General features: G+C 33.4%; 1 long non-coding RNA gene across 1 annotated transcript; it reads left to right on the top strand.

Moving 5' to 3' along the window:
- The first annotated feature begins 570 nt into the window (after positions 1 to 570).
- On the top strand, positions 571 to 4,774 carry LOC149161100 (uncharacterized). Its single transcript, XR_016261492.1, has 2 exons — positions 571 to 674; positions 4,499 to 4,774. It is a non-coding gene; the product is annotated as an uncharacterized LOC149161100 (long non-coding RNA).
- Positions 4,775 to 10,118: the final 5,344 nt, after the last annotated feature.

Raw genomic sequence — 10,118 nt, forward strand, 5'->3', positions numbered from 1 at the left:
GTGGTTTTGCATAAAGGAAATGGTGGAGCGTGAAATTTTGTAAGCCTGTGTGAATTTTGTTTTACAGCAGTAAGCTCATGTAAACGTTTGTTACAGCAGTGAGTTATTTTTCACAGCAGTGAATATAAAAGGGATTTTACAGTGGTAAATCTGTGTATCAATTTTTAATGAATAGAAAGTTTTAATGGTGGTGAATTACTCTGTTTTCTCTGTGAAATTTTTTGAGTCTTCCTGTGCACAAAAGATCCTGGAGTAAAGTAAAAACAGAGCATTGCCTCTGTGTGTTTAAATATTGGTTTTTGGTATTTTCCCCATTTAAAAGAAAAATACCCAACATGGAAGGCTATTGCGTTCAAAAGTCAGGTGCGTTTAAAAAAACACAAATACAACCCTGGTGTGATGCTGAATTCCGTCCTGGTGTGATGCTGAATTCCGTCCGGTAGTAACTGGTTTCTCTGCCTTTTCTTTCTGGCCTTTGCTTTTTTGCTGAATGCCATCCTGCTTTGCTATTATGATTCATCGACTCAACATATATTCATGACTCTCACAGTTTGCACAGTTTGTCTTTACGTGTATACATTACAGTTTGAGAGCAGTGAACTTTGAAAACTTTTGAAGTCCAACTTAAGTCCAGCTTTATTTGACAGCGTTTGAAGTCCAGCTTTATTTGACAGGTATGGTCGTGAGCCCTGCGAAATTACAAATGATCAAAAAATTTATTTAGCAGGATTGAATTGTACCAATTCTACTTTTTCCTGCAGCTACATTCTCTGTGCAATACATTTTCATTATGTTAATTCAAGGCCTTTATTTAAAGAAATATATAGAAATTGCAATAAGCTGCTCTTTGGTAATGCTAGAAGTGATCTGGATAGGACTGATTTTCCTCCAAAAAGAATACTCTGCCACTTATTGATTGGGATGCCCAAATTTTCTCTTGAAATCTTCTTTGAATATTTCTAACAAAATCCGGTCTCTGTCGAATTTCAATTTTTCCTTTGATGGTTTAAAGTTATTTTAAAATCCAGAATTTCTTTACCATTTGCGTGTCTCTGCCAAAGTTATTTGGCATTCCAAAATGCTTTATCTTTATCCTCCTAGGATTTGAATGCCTTTGTAGATAAATCCTTAGTCGACTTGTAGCTACAGTAAACGTTGACAAATAAAATCTCATAAGGCTGGAAAAAATCTTGCTAGGCTCAAAAACAGAGAAAAACACCCTGAATTATAAATAAATGGCAATTTCCTTTTTGACTTAGGTAGCTTCCCTCACGGACTTAATCACATTGGGTGGCGATGTTGAAGAAGCTAGTTCCAGCTAACGTAGTAGTCTGAGTTTCACCACGAACTGTTGAAGCACCTGTAGAAGAATCCTAATAAAAAGCAAAGGTAGCAACAAAGCTAGTTCCATAGTGCGTGGCTTCAAATGGGCAAGGTAGTAGTTTGCTTTTGAGCCATCCTCCTTTTCCTTTGAGCATTATATAGTAAACTTTGACAAATAAAATCTCATAAGGTTGGAAAAAATCTTGCAAGTCTCAAAAACAGAGAAAAACACCATGAATTAGCTATATATGGCAATTTCCTTTTTCACTTAGGTAGCTTCCCTCACGGACTTAATCACATTGGGTGGCTATGTGTAGGAGATTTATGGTGATATATATGATCGATGCCTCAACTTATGCTGTTTGGCTTATGTGAATGCATTGATGAAATTATTCTAAAGTGCTCACTATTAGGAATTTGCAGTAGATTTATGTGAATGTATTGATGAAATTATTCTGTGTCTAGGGATTCAATTTTATATAAAGAATTATTGCCTCTACCTTCTACGGCTTACTCCAGTGCTTCCTCTGGGGCCAATGCCTCTGTTGCTTACTCTGGTGCCTCCTCTAGGGCCAATTCTCAACTGTAGCTCCGGCTGCCTATGCCTATCCAACTCTATCTGCGTTCATGTATTCCACCGACCATAACTGACTGCTGGCAACGATCATGATAGTAGACGGCATAGTGAAATGCTTTTAATATTGAATTTATAGGTTAAGGAGAATGAGATATGATGAACGTTGAGCAGAAAAGTGCATGAGAGATGATGAAATTAATGCTTCAATTAGATGGATTGTGTTCTTAATTTAGAGAATATATATGTGATAGAATTATGTTCTTAATTTAGAGAATATATATGTGAGAGAATTAATATTTGGTGGTATAATGTACAAAAATAATCACCAAAAGTTTGCGAATATCTTCCCAGAAAATTCGATTGCTTTGTTTCAACTATGTACAAAGATATCAGACCTTGTAGACTGAGCTTTCTCCAGCGCTAAGCATCCATTTAAGTTGAGGAATTTAAAGTTTATGAGACTTGAAAGTGTCCAATTCCTGGCAATTTCATTCTTGCTAATGTTTATGGCAAGGCAATATTTTGTGAAATGTCAATAGTTTGGAACCAAGGGTAAACACATTCAACAATCCCTATCTCTAATATGGATGCTTTCTTCAATGTAAGATCTCTTAAAACAGCCACCAATTCTTTGTATATGAAAATTCCAAACGACTCTGTTATTGCTATGTATATGTAATTAATGAATTAAGATCTCATTTTTATACAGCTTTATCTTTTAAGCTCAGATATAACACCATCTAAATCATATTCAACGGGTAGATTATATTCATTCTTAGCCATGGCTGTAATGGTCTGAAATTTATTATTATGCTGTTGTTTATACTTGGCCATTAATTTTTATAATCCTGTTTTATATATTATTTTGGCGCATTGTTTTCCCAAGGATTGTTTGCTTCAGCACTGTATTTTCGCTGAAAATTGTTCAATGAATAATCGCGTGCCTGATATTAGCTATATCTGAGTGAGTGGAGGGGTTGTGTCGCCCTACTAAAGAGTTTACAATGTTGTTGAGGCCTGAAGGTTCAATGGTAAATTTACATGGATCTCATTATAGATGCTTCATTTAATTTTGTTTATTTCTACAGTTGACTGCCATATTAATGAGTTGATTGTCAATTCCCATTTTCTTGAGTTTACAATGTTGTTGAGGCCCGAAGGTTCAATGGTAAATTTACATGGATCTCATTATAGATGCTTCATTTAATTTTGTTTATTTCTACAGTTGACTGCCATATTAATGAGTTGATTGTCAATTCCCATTTTCTTGATTTTCAGTGGGTTGGTATTTGTTTAGGAATTTATTTTTAAACATAGCCTTTGCATTTTAATGCTCATCTAAATATCATATATTCGATGTGTTTCTTTTTGTTGCCATTATAAAAAGCAAATATGAATTTCAGGTTCTATTTTATAAAGAAACTTTTAGTTTCAATTGAACCTACATAGAGCAGTGACTCCGTATCAGTGAATGGTTGAAGATAGTTTTAGACTAGAAATAGCAAGCTTGCATTTGGGTCTTCAAAAAAATTTGTTTTTTCCCAAGGTCATGGGCATAAGAACGAACTTTATACCCAGGGACTGTTCATGCTTCTACCACCCCGGCAGGGACTACTGATAGGCTGGTCTGTAGGAGCAACACTGGGATATGCTCAAGCAACCGCCAGAGAAACTTTTAATATCATGCATTGGTGATGGAAGCTTTCAGGTGCAGATGCAAGGATTTTTATATAAAATTCTGTAATATTTTATTTAATGAATAACAATGAATCTGTATTTCAAATATTAAATTTTAAATTCCTTGGGTTATTTGTTTTGTCCAAAACTCAGTAAGTTTTTATCCCTAAATGTATTCTTCGACCATTTACTTTATTTTAATTCATGCCGTCTCTACATTTAATAAAAATAAATACATGTCGATGCCATTAGAGACATGCTTGACTTTTTCATGGTTTTTAATTAAATATGAGGTGGTTCTAAATGATTTAAGGACCATTTAGAATGATTAAGGAGTAATGGAGCGACCATTTACTTTAAAATGAAATACATATGGATGCCATTAGAGACATGCTTGACTTTTTTTCATGAACTTTAATTAAATATGAGGTGGTTCTATATAATTTGAGGTACATGATTTATGCCCGCAACCAGACCGTCAACGTTAACGACGTGCTCTTTAAAGTTTGGGATATGAACGGTGGCTTGAGTCTCTTTCAGTCCACCTGAAAGAAGCTTCTTTGATCCGGACAGCACATACAACTCATATAATTTGCTTGATGATATGGTAAAAAGCTCTAATACATAATTTCAATATATTATTTTTTGGGATAAAATTGTAAATTTCACTGGTTTAAAAAAAAGCATTCTTTTTAATGCATAAATAATTTTAGCGGGGCCATTTGAATTCTGCGAATTATGGTTGAAACTTAAAATTTCTTCAAATTCTAATTTGAACAAATCAACTAAAATAATTCGCAGTTTTGTTGTTATTGTCAGCTTTTCATCGTTTTTTCTCAGCCCTAGAAAATGTAGGATGCCTAAGTACTCTGTACCAGGTATTTGTTTTGTTATTTAACAACACCCCTTCTTTCTGTGCAGGTTAAGACGGAAGAAGAGGCTGTAGAGGCTATTAAAACTGCCCTAGGACCCAAAAAGGATTGCTTATGCTTCATTGAAGTTATTGTACACAAGGATGATACAAGCAAAGAGTTGCTTGAGTGGGGTTCCAGAGTCTCGGCAGCAAACAGCAGGCCGCCAAATCCTCAGTAGGGAGGCTTTGAAAAGACTAGCAATTGGAAACACTTTTTTGCGGCTCATGTCTGAGATGTCATTCTTTCTCTGGTCTGGCTTATAGGATCATGTTCGAATTATTTATATCTGAATTTACTTTCTTATATCCGAGGTCAAGTTGTGGTCACAAATATAGGGCTACTTTTTGGTCACTGGTTAGCATGCTTAGTGTTTAGTGTCAAACTTAGTCGGAGCTATTTTTGCAATATAATTAAAATAACAAATGCCAATTTTTCGGTTATATAGGGAGGGTCATTCATGTCTGAGATGTCATTCTTTCTCTGGTCTGGCTTATAGGATCATGTTCGAATTATTTATATCTGAATTTACTTTTTTATATCCGAGGTCAAGTTGTGGTCACAAACATAGGGCTACTTTTTGGTGACTGGTTAGCATGCTTAGTGTTTAGTGTTAAACTTAGTCGGAGCTATTTTTGCAATATAATTAAAATAACAAATGCTAATTTTTCGGTTATATAGGCAGGGACTACCGGCTGCATGCAGCACTTGTTCCACTCTTATGTGGGTGAGATATGTTTTCCCTGACAAAAATAGAGTGGGTGACATATGTTTTTTTGACAAAAATAGAGTGGGTGAGATAGAATCATTGGAAATATGAGAGAAAATATAGTATGTTTTTCCTAACAAAAATATCTAGAGGGTAGATAAGAGAAAATTTATATTTTTCATATTTCTCTTTATTCCACTCTTATGTGGGCCAGATATGTTTTTTTTTTTGACAAAAATAGAGTGGGTGAGATAAGTTTTTCCTGACAAAAATATCTAGATGGTAGGGAAGAGAAAATTTATATTTTTTCATATTTCGCATTGTGGGTGAGAATTCTTGGTAAATATGAGAAAATTTATCAAGAAGACAAATAATTTTAAGTGTAACCCTTCACAATCTAAGTTATTTTCTATTTTTTTAAACATTATATTTCATTTCATTTTCAATAAAAAATTTTTTATAAGATTATTATGTAATCACAAATCACACTACTTTTATATCTTTTATAATTAATTAATGGTGTAGTTTAATTTATAGAGGAAATATTTTTTATTATTATTAATTTTAATCCAAATCCAATAGAGATTTTTAAAATATTGAGTTTAAATGGTTTAATTTGCATAATTTTAGTACCTCGGGATTTTTTCAGGGTGCTGAATTCATTTATGCATTCAAAAATGCATTTTAAATAACAAAAAATCTTGAAATTGTTTTGCCATATTTTGGTGAATTCAGGGGAAAAATACAATTTAGTGTATAAGTTAAACTACGCCTTAATTAATTTGTATTTTCATATTTTTATTTCCAATAAAAATAATATATTCAAAGATGATGATTAATTTCATACCAACTTTAACTTCTTAATTTTTTTTATTAATTTGTATTTTCATATTTTTATTTTCAATAAAAATAATATATTCAAAGATGATGATTAATTTCATACCAACTTTTACTTCTTAAAAAATAGAAAACTTTATTGTTGCACACCTCTACATCCGAGTATGAGGGAGATGTTATTATGTAATGTTAATTTTTAAAATAATAAAATAATATTTATATTAACAAATTAAGGAATCATAACAACAACAACACCAAATAAATTGATACTAGCCATAAATAAAATACTTCAATTCCACCTTAAGATAAAACCAGTCTACATCAATCGTAACTACAGATCTACCAAATGCATCAAGAATAGTATCATGAATTTTGATCCCTCTCAGCCCTTGGTAGCTCAATAGTTAAGATGGATCTAAATTGGTTTAATTTCTTTATTTAAATATGTTATAATCCAAATGAATACCATTAATGTTTTTATTTAATTTAATTGATTTAATTTTTATTTTTATGTAATTGATTAAGTCAAAATGTTAAACATTACATTACAACATATATACCATACTGGGTTGGCCATTCATTCTATATTAAGTTAAAATGTAATATGTAAAACAAAAATGCAAATATTTCAATATAAATATTGAGTATTCAACTAAAAAAATACATAATATTCAGAAAATAAATAAAGAATATTCATAATATAAATATCTCTATTTTTGTCAGAAAAACATATCTCACCCACTTTATTTCAAATATAAATATTGAGGAATTCTCTTGGATAAGGAATATTCTTTATTTATATTATGAATTCTCTTGGATAAGGAATATATGTTTGATTTCTTGGATAAAATATGTACTTACAAGCACTAAATGAATAAGTCCTTAGAAAAGAAAATATATATATTTTCATACAATAAAAATAATAAGTTCTTAAAAGATTATTTGTGCTAATTCTTTGGAAAGAAAAATGTATGAATTTGTGTGCATTGAATGATAAGAACCACGAGTATTTTATTGGAAACTTGCTTATAAAACATGTGTATACATAAAAGAACCCATGTTTGCTTTTAGAAAATATTATGTGTTTGTATGTATACAAGAAAAGGTGATTGTGTTAAAAGACATCGATTTGATGCACAAAAGATTTAAGAAGACATTTTGTTTTTCATAAACAATGTATGTAAGTATTGCTTGAGAAAAGATAAAGTAACTGAGTTGATTTATTAAAAGACAAGAGATTGCATGTAATTATGTGATTAATTCCTTTGAAGTTATTCACATTATTCCTATTTATTAGATTCCTAAAAAGAATCATTAGATGCTTAATATGAATATGTGTTTATTTTATTAGATTTCTTGATGAAAAATGTGCACAAAATAGAACTACCATGCTTGATATTTCTTGAGAAGAAATAAGTTCTTTGCATGCACCAAAATAGACTATTATGCTTGATATTTCTTAAGAGGAAACAAGTTATTTGCATGCACAAAATAGAAATACTATGTTTAATATTTCTTGAAAAGAAACATGCTATTTGCTTGCACAAAAAATAGAAATATTGTGTTTGATCTCTTGAAAAGAAATATAATCTTTGCAACCTGTTATCACTCAGGTTGTCCCTTGGCTCCTTAAGGGATACAGCCGAGGTAACCACAAACCAATCTTTGGATTGCAGGTTCTAGCCTACCTGCAATCAGAGAGGGCTCTCTCTTTGTAATTTAGCTTTGTTTTGATATGATTTTAGGCTAGTTATGGTGTACATGGGTTTTGTTTTGAGTTTGGTGGGATGGATGATGTCTTCAAGCAGAGTTGGCATGAAAAGTGAGAAGTTCAGACCATTGGGCATGGAGTCAAGGATTATGGGCTGCTGGGTGTGTTTTCTTTGGCAAAGAAGGATTACAGAGCAAGATAGCTAAACAAGGAACAATTTCAAGCTGGAATAAGGGTGAAATGGTGGTCAGGGAATGAAAGGCAACTAAGTAGCTCTCATTATGCTAACAGAGGGAAGGTGAGTGAACATTATATAGGAGCAATCAAGGATTCCTAAACAACATTCATATATGAAGGAACTAGTGCAAATATGAGTAGAGAGGTATTCATATTCAAGACTAATTCAGAGGAAAACATAGATAAATCACAGAAATTGAGAACAGAGTACAACTAAGTAACCTCTGAACTATTCTTTCTTCCTGCAACTTAGATCATGACACATAGATGATATTACAAACATAGAAACTGAAAATAGGTAAGAAAGACTTATTGTTCCATGAAGTAGCACTAGAATTCTGTAATCAGCTCTTCAGCCATCAAATCCACACCAGACAGTTCAAAAGCAGAGGATTTGATGGCTGAAGAGTGGGGTCATCGGGGCGGAGTGCGTGTGTACATATGATTAGCGGTACAACAATCACTGATATCGCTATCGACGATCGCATATCGGGGCAGAGGAGCGATGGCTTTTAACATATAGCGATTGCGATAGCGATGTGGCATAAGCGATGCGATATAATGGAAATGTCGTGAAAATGCAATATTTTGCGATAAACCAAGATTAACGGTAAAAACAGGGTTTTGAGGGGAAGCGGAGATATGCAGTAAGAAGCATTTGCGATAGCGATATTGTTGTCGGGTGCGATAGCAATATCGGCGGAGGGGAAAGGGAAGGTGTAAATGGGCACACAAGCTTTGCGACTGCCGATTGCGAAGTCGCGATCAGCGATTTGCCATCGGAGCACAACTATATGGGCCAACACATGATCGCTACGACCTCCGACAGCGATATCGCGTCGGAGGGGAGGGGGAAGCGATCGGAGGGGGTTCTAATGCCTTTGAAGGTTTTTCAATGATTGGAGAAGGAAAACTGAGATCAGAGGAAGGTTTTTAAGCTTTAGAAAGGGTCCTTAATGCATCGGAAGGGGTCCGATAGCTTTGGAAGGGGGGTTTTATGCCTTGAAAAGGTAAAAACAAGGTTAATGGAGGGTTTTTATTCATCAAAGGAGGGATTTTATGCATAGGAAGGGGTCCAAATGCATTTGGAAGATGGTTAAAGAAGAAAACTAAGGGTTCTTACTAAGTTTCAAGTAAACTTAGTAATTCCCAAGCAATATTTATGGTTATATTTCAACTAGAGGAGGGGATATGTATATAAGGGGATATTTAACATATTTTTAGTAAGGGGAGGGGAAATAGATAGGGATTTACATAGTAGAGTTAGAAATTAATATGAATTTTGATAAGAAAGCGCTAAGCATAGAAATCTTAGGCTAAAAAGGGGAAATAGGACTTATAGAAGAAATATGAGCACCTATAAGCAAAGCAGATCTTTACTTAGGCAAATGTTATGGAATATGATGATTTTTAAAGATATCAAGCAGATCTTAACATATTTTTGGGGAAATTAGTGAATGATTTGGGGAAAAGGAAGAAGGGGAAGTTAGTCATGCCTCGCTTGAGCTGCTCCAAGGGGATATGTCTTGCACTTGTGATCTGAAGTAGATTTAACACTTTTGAAACACAAAATTGATCACAAATCTTCAATCTGCAACCTCAAAACTGCCTACCCAGCCTACTTAGTTTAACATTTTGTGTTCTTTTTGTTTGGGTGCACTTGAACTAGCAAACCCAGCTTTTCATCTTTTCTTTTGGCTATCCTCCTATCTAAATCTACCCTTATATCTTCCTGGGGCTCAGATTAAGCTGTTGAGCACCCTTGTTTCTCTACCTATCTAACAATCTGCCAAGATTAAACAGTTTGGACAGATCTTTATTCTCTATCTCTAAAACGAGCAATTTAAACCTAGGGAAGCCAAGATTAAGCTGTTTGGCCTTCCGTTAACTGTGAAATCTTCAAAAATGGAATAGTTCTTCAAAAATGGAATATAGTAGTGGCATTTGAGCTAGCACACTTTCCTGACCTTTGTTTGGGGTTCATTTCATTTATTTTTCTCTTTGGCCAATTCTTCTTTTTGCCCTTTGATTTTTCTTTTAGGGCATACCCTCTTTACATTTTTTAAAATTTCTGAGTTTTTCTAGGAAATATGGAACCTTTGCAACATGGAAAAGATGACATATTTGGCATGTAAA

Source organism: Pinus tabuliformis, chromosome 5_2 (genome assembly GCF_031772625.1).
Source record: "Pinus tabuliformis cultivar Carrire ecotype Pingquan chromosome 5_2, CPIR1, whole genome shotgun sequence".
Taxonomy (NCBI): Eukaryota; Viridiplantae; Streptophyta; class Pinopsida; order Pinales; family Pinaceae; genus Pinus; species Pinus tabuliformis.